We start from the raw sequence: 11,635 nt of genomic DNA, 5'->3' as shown, positions 1-11,635 counted from the left end.
GAACCTGTGGCATTTCGTCGAAAACATGTGCCCCTCTGGCAACAAAAGGGTCTTTTTCGGTAATCTATAGCGTATTGCATGTTCTTGCAGCAAATGTTCTTTGCAGCAAATGCAACAGGTCTCGTTGCATTTGCTGCAAAGAACATTTATCAAGTGACGAGCTGTGATTCGGCTAGCGTCATGTCCCTTATGAACTTTCTTTCATTAAGTTTGCTTCTTAAAGAGAAAAATACTTTGTATTTTATTTGCAGCGAGAAAATTATGCGGTGACAAGCAGATTATAGATATGGCGGCCGAAATGTGTGAAATTACGAGTATTATTCTGTTTACGTTTGCAAAAACGCAGTCATGAGGTGAATCCTGGTATGCTACTGAATGAAATTCACAAGAAGAATAAAGAATAGCGGCTTCGAAGCATATTTCGGCGGTGTGATTTGGAGCGTTAATAGTTTCGTTGACGTCCGCTATTCTAGACCCTACGCGGCTTCATATCACGCTGAGATAGAAGTGGCGATATTATGAAGAGGTACATCCTCGACTTTTTAAGGTATCTTTGTTGCATGCCTTAGGGTCGCTCTTAAAGTAGTTCGGATTCAGTAAAAACAAACAAACTAAAAAACAAGCGCAAAATGAAATAATATGGTATATACACAGTGGAGCCGATCAAAAGAGAATCTTCAAAATACTTAGAAAGAAACAATATTTTATCCTCTGGTTGTTTTTCTCAGGGCCCGCTGTGTCTATTCCGCTGATCCAATGACACCCTTGTGCGGACGAATTTAGAGCAAACTATCCGCGTACTTAGTGGAAGTCTATAAGACGCGGTTTCCTGTTGACTGCTTTTCGTTTTCACGTGAGCAGATATTATTATTAATATTATTGTAGTGTAGCAGCCGCGCTCTCTCACTATGGTGAACTGTGGTAGTGAAAGACGACGACGATCCTTAGGTGTGAAGCTCGCTCGCAGCCCGAACGTTTGGCTGAACCTTTGGTGAACGTTGCAGAGCGACCTAGGTTCTGATGAGTCACAACCCTCTCCTACATTTGGTGGAGGTGCGGGGTAAATAATATTTATTATTTCCAAATACTGTTAGCCCTTGCGGGCTGTTACAGGGGGGGGGGAATGGTATAGTCAGTCAGTACAAAGCAGTTCCAGCTCTTTTGCAAAAGTTTAAGGTGAACAAGTTTTGTTGAATACGTGTCGGTCAAGGTTATTCCATTCTATTATTGTTTAGGCAGAAACGAAAACTGATAGACATCAACTCTCGGCATGTATGACATAACTGCGAAGGGATGGTTAGTACGCAATGAGAGTCTTCCAGGTGGTCGCAAGTACAAGCTGGAATCCAGATTGAACATGTTGTGATAAAGGTGATAAAAAAAAAATTTAGCCTAGCAATTTTTCTGCGAATAGCTAATGTTGGTAACTGTGCTCGTAAAAGAAGTTCTGATACAGACTGCGTTCTTTGGTACGCCGAAAATATAAACCTTATTGCCAATCTTTGAACACGTTCAACCTTTTCTACAAGATAGTGCTGATTCGGATCGCAAATTATGCTTGCGTATTTCAGAGTTCGTCTTACTGTTGATTTATATGTATAGCGAACTAGAATACTCATCTAGTGGCGCGAACGGAGGCGCGCGGCAGCGTAGCGGCTGAAGCAAAACGCCGCTCCTCGCCGCAAGGGGCGCCACTGCGCCTTTTACTAGCCCTGCGCCAGCCTGCGCTGCCGCTGCCGTGCTGCTTCTCACGTTCAGAACAACGGCTCTCCGGCCGCTGAACCGAAGTGTTTTGTGTGCGTTCTACGTTTCGGCGTGACTCCCCGAGGTGTGAGGGATCCGGAGAAAATCGTATTGCGTGTGTGAAGTTGGTGCTATATACTACCGAGAGGCACGATGCCGAAAAGGAAGACGGACTCTCCTTGCTTTGCTCCGGGCTGTCGGAGCGGTTATTCGGGAGCTCCTAAGGCGTCTTTGTACGCCGCACAGTATTTTTACCAGGAAGAGAACATCTGTGTAATATATTTTCTACATTTCAGGTGTCACTGAAAAGCGTCCGCAGAGCCATTTGCTCTAGATGGCAAAAATGTTGCATTACAAGCCCTGTACGGTATCACATCTAGCCACACCAACCCAAACAGTTTTGAGGTTCAGAGGGTGTCACCTGCACTGTGGCATCAAGTGACAGCCCGCTAATATTTTATATAGCTGGTTATGTCGCCAGAAAATGTGCCCTGAAGACGGGCTGTGAAAACTGCCTGAATTTGCTTTTGCTGACAAAAGAGGCGGCCGGGAACTAAAACCTAGCCCCGTTCACTCGCGTAAAAGACAACGGTGGTCGTCTGTATCCCGCTGCTTCCGTCCACAAATTTGTAGCTGTCCTAAAAAATGCCTTCACGACATGTTTTAGCCTCCGAGAACTACATGCAGACAGTATCGTTGATATTGTACAGGTGGTTAGGGCAAAAACAGAGCTTCGGCTTGACTGTCCTGACCAACGTGAGAATGTGGCAGCAGAGCTCGCTGCTTTTTATATAACAACCCACCTTCAATTTCCGGAGCCCTTCACTGCGGCGTCTCGCATAGCCTGAGTCGCTTTGGGACGTTAAACCCCATAAACCAACCAAACCAATCAACTTTTTTATGAAAAGCATCAATAGCAGCAACAACCGGAAGCGCCAAGCTTCTAAGTACCTGAAAATGAGTCGTTGCACTTTGATCTCTGAAGCACCTTTTTAGGAAAGCTACAAGCCCAGCCTTGATTCCGCGGATGGCATTGCTATGTAACCTAATTTCGGCTGATTACGAAAATAATGTGCCTCCCATCAAACCAATATTCGCTTCAATTTTTCTTTCACATGTCTGCACTTGCCAATAAAGGTATAATGCTCGCCTCCCGTGTCTTCTCAACTGGCATATGTCATGCATACATTGCAAGACTTGCCGAAAATTGGGGTGGAAATGTTTTCAATCGTGAGTAACATTCAGTGAACAAAATATGTTTATGAGGCCGCCTAACCGCCTAAGAAAAAAACTGACTTCTGTAAACTAGATGACACGTAGGCGCGCGGACAGATGAATGAGGAATGTAGTTTTCTATAACTGTAAGCCGCCGCGGTGGCTCAGTGGTTATGGCGCTCCACTGCTGACCCTAAAGACGCCAGTTCGATCCCGGCCGCGCCGATCGAATTTCGTCGGAGGCGATATGCTAGAGGCCCGTGTGCTGTGCGATGTCAGTGTGCACTTTAAAGAACCCCAGGTGGTCGAAATTATCCGGAGCCCTCGACTACGGCGTCCCAATAGCCTGAGTTTCTTTGAGACATTAAACCCCATAGTACCAAACTATAATTGCAGGTAAACAAAATGAGCCTGGTAAGAGATGCATCTAGACAACTAACACCCACCGGCAAAACCGTGAGCCTCTCTCATTGCCCGTTCTCGGTAGCAGACGGCATGCAACGACGTGGTTTTTCATCATCGCCGAACTGCTCAAAGGGGCACGGCGCGGAAAAAAAAGTGCCCATCAGGTTACTTTGAAGCTAGTTGAAGCAAATGGCATGCATGTTTATTAACTACAGGCGTATTAGAGCACCACACCGACACAACGACGTGGAGAAACATACACAAGCTCCAAACGGAGCCGCGACGCCGCCGCTGGAAAAAGTTGCAGTGGCGCCACCTGGTGGCTTCTACGCCAAAGAGCACGCCCGCGTCCTTCCGTTCGGGCCACTAGGATAGTATTTTAGTTCACTATATTTATATGCTTGCAGTTTGACATCCGATGGTGTGTAAGATAGGCCTTCGGCTCCGGAACCCTCGGCGGCTGGCTTAAGGAAGAAGACGACGAAGAGAACGGCGCCGATGCTCGTGCGTGTGCGCTGATCGCTGCCGCTGGGACTGATCGCTGCCTCTGGACTGAACCGAGCCGGTACCGCTAGCCGTTCCCGACGCAGCGACTTCGAAGACGTCCTACACTACAGGTGCATCTTTAGGCTTCCGCTTAAGGAATGCAAGTTTTCGTTGAGCTGCTACACAAATGTTTTACACATGATCACTCCATTTTAAGTCATGATTATATCATCATTTCCGTGATTTCAACCACAACATGGGTATTCTACGAAACTTCGCCGTCACAGTTACAGCACCTCACTTATTCCCTTATTTTTCCAGCTTGCAACGTGACATTCTTCGAAGATGGTTTATGGTTTATGGTTTATGGGGTTTAACGTCCCAAGGCGACTAAGGCTATGAGAGACGCCGTAGTGAAGGGCTCCGGAAATTTCGACCACCTGGGGTTCTTTAACGTGCAATGACATCGCACAGTACACGGGCCTCTAGAATTTCTCCTCCCAAGAAATTCTAGCCGCCGCGGCCGGGATCGAACCCGCGTCTTTTGGGTCAGTAGCCGAGCACCATAGGCGCTGAGCCACCGCGGCGGCCCATTCTTCGAAGAAGCAACGTCCTGCACTTGGCAGCTTTCAGAGATGAGAGTGGAAGAATTCTTCGAGAATGGTGAACGCTGCGCTCAGCTTGAGTAGAACCGTTCTTGCGGCGATAAGTCTGGAAACTAGTCGAGCGGTGTGGCCCAGCCGACAGGATAGTGCGTTGACACTAGGGAGATTATCAGCCTTTGCTTTTAGTCTGCGGATGCCAATGTATAGTATATAAAGATGAACAGGTAAGTCGTAGGTATTGTCTATAAGGTCCTCGTGTATGCATAAATCTACACGGTAAGAACCGGTCGTCAACAGCTTTTGGTAAAGCACGTAATATTATTTCGTTGACCCCTGTTTTAAGATATTATATAATCTACCACACTTACAGCACAATTTTACAATACGCTCAAAAGTCACACAATCATTGCGTGGCCAGAGATTGAACATGGCTTGCTATATAAGATGAGACACCTCTCAGAAAAGGCACCTTTAGCACGGGAATGATCGTTTGCTAAGTGTGTTAAATAAAAAAAAACATATTTAAACCTCTACTACGACCGACGCGAATAGCATCACCACATGCCTCTCTGTGCTGGCAAGAAATTAAACGCATGGGCTCTGTTTGGGCTCCAAGAGACTCTCTAGCTCTGAAGCTAGCTTCCTTTGTTGTATGCTGCTAGCGGAAGTTTATGCATGGGTCCTAGAACGGAAGCTCAGAACTGGGGCAAGTAAGAGGTTGCAACATGATTTAACTTCTGTGTTCGCTTATATTTATCTCAACTGCTAGGAACTTTAGTGCAGATCAGTATAGCGGCAAAAGCAATGTAATGAAGTAATCACCGGTACGTTAGTCTCTTTTAGGCCGTGATACAAGCGGTGATCTAAAATACTTAATTCATTTCCAGACTGAAGTCTTCATTTGTGTTATTTGTTGCATCTATTTCAGCTGTTCAAAATGATGGCAGAGTGATAATTGTGTAGGAAGCAGTCTCAAGGTGTACTTCTATCTCCTCATCCAGGAGTAAACAAGAACAACAGTAGTTTGTCTTCCTTTCATACATGTTAGACCAGCATCAGTGCGGAGTGTAGAATATTTGTGGAGGGTATCTTAATTGTTTCAATGATAAGTGTTTGAATAGCTACTGTGAAAGTGCTCCATGCCCAGAGGTTGGAAATTGGGAGAGTAACGAAATGGCTTCAAGCAAGGTTGAGCATAGATTAATGAGCAACGGTAAGAAAAATGATAGGTGCAACTTTAAGGCAGACTAAGAGAGCTGGGAGGTTGAGGGAACTAATGCGAGATATTGCCATCCCATCTAAGATCTAGAAGATATGCGCTTGGGGAGGTCCTTTAGAGGCGATAGGATGAGGCAAACTTAGCAGGGGACGCAAGGGAGCCGTGAGGTGATATAATGAAAATAACGGGGATAAGGCGGCCACGTATTCGCACGGTTATCTTGCGAAGGTAAGATAAGCGCTGGCCCTTGAGGGTAACGGAGAGGATTCCAAAGGAAGGCAAGCGTAGCAGGCGGCTCAAGAAAGATAGGTGGGCGGATGACATTGAGAAGTTTGCGGGGATACGGCGGCCGCAACTGGCAGAGGACAGGGTTAATGGAGAGACATGGGAGAAGCCTTTGCCCTGCAGGGGGCGTAGTCAGGCTGATGATGATGATGATATTCGCACGGGAGGGTTAGCTGGAGGTCACCTGGAGAGCGCTTTGCCCTGCGGTAGACGTAGCGAGAATGATGTTTATGAGAATGATGAACTGCATCCAGTAGTGCCAGTAAAGAATGCTAAAGAATGCGGAACGTAAAGAATACAACTAACTTCCTTATACAAATATAAAATAAAAACATAAACATCAATTTTTATTGACATTTTATTTGTACAACAATTTTTGTGCGTTTTTTGTTGAAAAATAAATGGCGAACGATATAGACGGTTACGTGAGCGATATTCATTTCGATGCCAGGGGAAAACAGGTCGGCGGATGAGATATTTCGCCACGGTGGTTCCAGGAAGGTTAAAGCACCAGTCCGGACATTTCACGAGCGTGGTTGGCGGCCTTCATTACTCAGTTCGGAAAAGGGGCTTTGTTCCGCCCTCGGTCCCCTCCGACTAGGTGGCTGGGCGGCTCACCTTGTGGTGGTGGTGGAAAACGTTTATTTGCTCATACTGGTGTGGCACCACAAGGACAGGGACAGAGACAGAGTGACAACAACACAAGTGCTCACTAACAACTGACAAAGTTTATTAAAAGCACAAAAAATATATAGACGAAACCTATGGTTACATGCACAGTCATAACATGGTTACAAGGTTTGTGCTTTTCATAAACTTTGTCAGTTGTTAGTGAGCACTTGTGTTGTTGTCACTCTGTCTCTGTCCCTGTCCCTGTGGTGCCACACCAGTATGAATTCGTACCAACTCGCCCAATTTTCAACCCTTTTGAAGTTTATTTGCTCTATTTTACAGTATATTTTTGCGACTTCAGATGGAGTCTTCCATCTTCTCTTCAGGGTCGGTTCCCTTAGTCCAGGGCTCCACTGAAGGTAGCTGCCCTGCGTGCTCGCCTTACTAGTCCTTGCTGGACTTTCAGGATGTCGCTGGATAGCATCCTCCTCCACTGTTCCGCACTCGGGTTTTCTATTATGGCTAGCTCGTCTATTTTGTGGCAAGCCCATGTGGTATGGTATAGGGTTGGTTTGTCTCCACACCACGGGCACTCGCTCTTGTACTGCGTGGTGTAGATTTTACTTAGCATGTTTAAGCACGGGAATGTTCCCGTTTGTAACTGTCGCCATGCTACGGCGTCTTCTCTATTCAGTTGTTTGTGTGGGGGCGGGTAATTTCGTCTTTTCCCTCTGTAATAGTTAAGAATCTCTCTATAGCTTTGGGCTACAGGCTCGGGTTCCTCATTGGGGTCGGGATTGTTGGATGCTCGGTTTGTTGCGTACCCTCGAGCTACCCTATCCGCTTCCTGATTTCCCGTAATGTCGGTATGTCCCGGCACCCAAACGATCGTGTGTTTGGCCTGGTTGTTTTCGGCCTCGCCCCCCCCCCCCCCCCTTAGGACCGCCACTTCTGCCAGAGCTGGTATGACGTCAGAGCCAAACGGGAGTAAGTTACAGGTAAGGAGTAGGTAGGAACACTAGGTAAAAAATACGAGTAGAAATAAAAAGCAAGAAAACAAAAATGAAAAAGTGAAAAACTAAGAATAGAACTGATCGAAATAAGGAGAGCAAAACAAACAGAAAAAGACAGGTATAAAAATAGAACAAAATTCGCAGACTACCTCGCCGTGAAAAGTACAGTATTGTGCGTTTTTATCGTGAATATTAAAAAAAAAAATTCCTCCCTCAACCGCTGGCTCGTTTGAGGTGGAACTGCACACAAAGCTTACGTATTATGTTAACTCCTCTATCGTAGCAGGTTTGAGAGGGGTACTTAGTTGAGCAGTGCATGGTGCAAAAGCGTGATCGTCTGCGTCGAGATCGGTGAACCGAAACCCAAAACACCGTTTATTTGTTGAAGGTTGGCAGTAGCGCCATCTGTCTTCTGCAGTGGAAATCGTCACAAGGCGTCAAGGCCAGCATTGCGAAGAACGCGGGCCCTTTGAATACTCCGTTCCGGCCTTTTCGTCTGCTTCAACTGAAGCGCTTCGAACATTTTCGGCCAACTGAGTGGAAAAAATGTCAGAAGCAACTATTTTAACGAGGCTGTTCCAATAAAAGAACGTTGTTTGACGTCTCCTTTTTTTCGTCGAGTGACTTTATCCAATTCAGCTTATGACGTCTGCTTTTGTGGCTCTCCTAAAGCGTCGGAGGACGACGTCGCGAAGTCCTCAGCTTGTTTTTTTTTGTTTAATTTCGTTGTGTGGTGCAAACTTTTTATCCTTTGCTGCTGTTCTGACTTCTTTGTGTCACTGTGCTGTGGTGTGTTGAGGTGCGGTATGCCAACTTACAGTGCAAAAGAGAATGCGACGCAGTGGTGTGGCTAATTGAAACAAACTCAATTCGCTATGTCCGCAAACAATTCACGATGAGGTTTCAGTGGCGGCCACCGTTTCACGCAGCCGTTTTGAAATGGCACCAGATGTTTGAAGACACCGTCTCCGTGACAAGGCAAGTGTGAAAAGATAAATGAAAGACACACCGCGGAATCGGTGACGAGCTTGAGGGCGTCTTTGAAACCAACCCTCGCATGACCTGCACCCGTGCTGGGCTTATGTTCGGCGTAGCCCCATCGACGGTGAGCCGACCACTCAAAAGCAAAGGGTGGCGTCCGTACAGGGTGCGGGTACACTAGAATTTTAGTCCCGCAGACAAAGCCCAGCGGGTTTCATTCTGTCGCTCAGAGTAGCAAAGGGTGGCAGCGGATCCTGGACACCTCGATTTTCTGCTCTTCAGTGACGAGGCTGCTTTTCCCCTAGACGGCCAAGTGAACCGACAGTGCACGCGTTTCTGGTAGTGATGGAAAACTATTGATAGTACTATCGATAGCGGATCGGGCTAGTTGGTGCAGTTTTGACATTTTTCGAAGCGCTAAAACAACATGGACGCAGATAGAGGCTAGCGCTCGTTCCTGTCAGTTCTCTCTGCGTCCATGTTGTTTTAGCGCTTCGAAAAATACTATCGATACTATCGATAGTTGAGTCACTATCGAACTATCGATGGTAAAAAAGACTATCGATACTATCGACTCTATCGATGGTACCATCGGTAGTAGTATCGATAGTACTGTCGATAGTTCTATTGATAGTACTAGTGATAGCCGTATCGATTCTGCTTGTTATATATAGTACTATCGATACTATCAAGCCAACCACGCGTAGCCACTGCATCATAAACTCGGTTTCCCGGGTGTGTGGTATGGAGGTGATGGCATGTGTAACTGACAGGACTCGCCCGGTTTCGCGGCTTACGCGTCACCGAGCTCTGCAGACGTTCCCGACGTAAAGTTGCTCGATAAAATGTTAGTGTGCGAATGTCCTAGTTGCGAAGCATGTGTGCGAATAGCATTTCTGCAGCGGTGACGTCAGCAAGTCAGCACAATTTGGGCTGCTTGTTCTTTTATCGGATGCAGTTCCAGGTATTTTTCCAAACTGTCCCTGTGCTGGCTCTTTCATCGGATACAGTTCCAGGTATTTTTCCGAATTATCCCGGAGCAGGCTAAAGAACCACAGCAGGTCGAAATTAACCCGGAGACCTTTGCCACGGCATCCTTCATAGCTTGAGTCTCGTTCGGACATTAAGGCACACGACACCGTCAAACCAATCAGGTATCGCCAATATTTTGGTTACATTGCTGGCCAACAAATGCATAATATCAATATTGTTAATATCAATAGTCTTACCACCGACAGTTTCACTATCGATAGTCTTGCCATCGATAGCAACACTATCGAAAGTAATACTATCGTTTCTACTATCGGTAGTAGAATCGATATTATTACTATCGGTAGTAGACTATGGATAATTCTGTCGATAGCAGTACTATCGGTAGTTTTTTTACACTATCGATAGTTTCAAAAAAAAAAAACTATCGATACTATCGATAGTCAATTTTCCGATAGTTTTGCATCACTAGTTTCTGGGGGAAAAGCAACCCGCATTTCATTCACACCAGGGCAGTGAACTCGCCACGCACAGTTTTCTGGTGCGCAATACGGCAAGAGGGAGTGGTCGGCCCGTTCTTCTTTGAGGACACCGTGACAGCCGACTCCTATCTGCGCCTATTGAAGGAAAAATATCTGCCGGAGCTGGTGCAGTACCATATGCAGCAGCAGGTAGGCATCTTCCAGCAAGATGGTGCCCCTGCACACTATGCAGCCAAAGTCAGGAAATGGATCAATGAGCAATTTCCGGGCCGGTGGATGGGGCGTGGGTCGGCCAATATGCCTTGACCACCGCGATCGCCAGATTTGACACCATGCGATTTTTTCGTATGGGGATATATCAAATCGCGCGTCTACAGGACTGGAAGCCTTCGCACTCTTGAGGATCTTCAGCAGCGGATCCAAGAAGAGTTAAACACGATAAGCGACGACATGAGAGCTGCAGTGTTCAACGAATATACACACAGGCTGCAGCGATGCATAGACGCTGCAGGCGGTTACTTTGAGGATTGATTGTTGTTGTTGCCCTCAAAATGCCTGTAGTGCCTGAAATAGGCGATGGAGGTAATGAATAAACAAATCAATAAATAAAATGTTCAGGATAGGCTTGCAAGGGAGTCTTTTGCTTTGTTATCAGCCAATGTAGAAGCACGAACGAGTTGGTGGCAGATAATTCTTAAAACAGCATCAAACAGACACAGACACAAGGAAGGGACGTAAACAAGAGCGGACGTCGTGTAGTGCCAATAAATTACTACTGTTTCTTTCAACAGCTTGCACCTTGTTCTTCCGAAAACGGGACGTCCAGCGAGGGGAACAGCTGTTCTTCGGGTGTAATGTGTGTATGTCGCTTTCATTGTGTAAATGATTACACATAAGCTTGTAATTGGTTTTACTGTACTACACTTGAAAAGTACTAAAGACAAAGCAAATGCCGGAACGGCGCATACAAAGGGCCCGCGCTCCTCGCAACGCTCGCATTGACGCCTTGTGACGCTTTCCACTGCAGAAGACAGATGGCGCTACTGTCGCCCTTCAGCAAAAACTCGGTGTTTTGGGTGTCGGTTCACCAATCTCCACGCAGACGATCACGCTTATGCATCATGCACGGCTCAACTAAGTAAGTGCCGTTCTCAAACTTGCTACGATGCAGAAGTTAGTATAATACGCAAGCTCTGTGTGCAGTTTCGCCGCATACGAGCCAGCGGTTGAGGCGGGAAAAGTTTTGAAAATATTCACGATAAAAACGCACAATACTGTAGATGTATGAAGCGCAACAAAGGAAAGGCAGACAGTATGCGAGGACGGCTCATAATTATTGATAGCCGCACCCGAGGACTGGATTGGGAACAGTTAGGGATAAGAGTTAATAGGAATACCTTCGTAATTTGCGGTTTGGTGATCCCATTGCCTTGCCAAGTAACTCAGGAGTGGAATGACTTAGCAAGACAATGGAGTTAGACAAGCAGAGAAGGACGGTGGGTCTCAAAAATAATATGCAGAAAGGTAAAGTAATGTTCAGCAGTCTCAGAAAGGAACAAGAGCTTGCAATTACTAGGAAAGTGCTCTAATGGGTAAAGG

Source organism: Amblyomma mixtum, chromosome 9 (genome assembly GCF_055824585.1).
Source record: "Amblyomma mixtum isolate Tamu chromosome 9, ASM5582458v1, whole genome shotgun sequence".
NCBI classification, from domain to species: Eukaryota; Metazoa; Arthropoda; class Arachnida; order Ixodida; family Ixodidae; genus Amblyomma; species Amblyomma mixtum.
Note: the sequence above shows the minus strand (reverse complement) of the source record.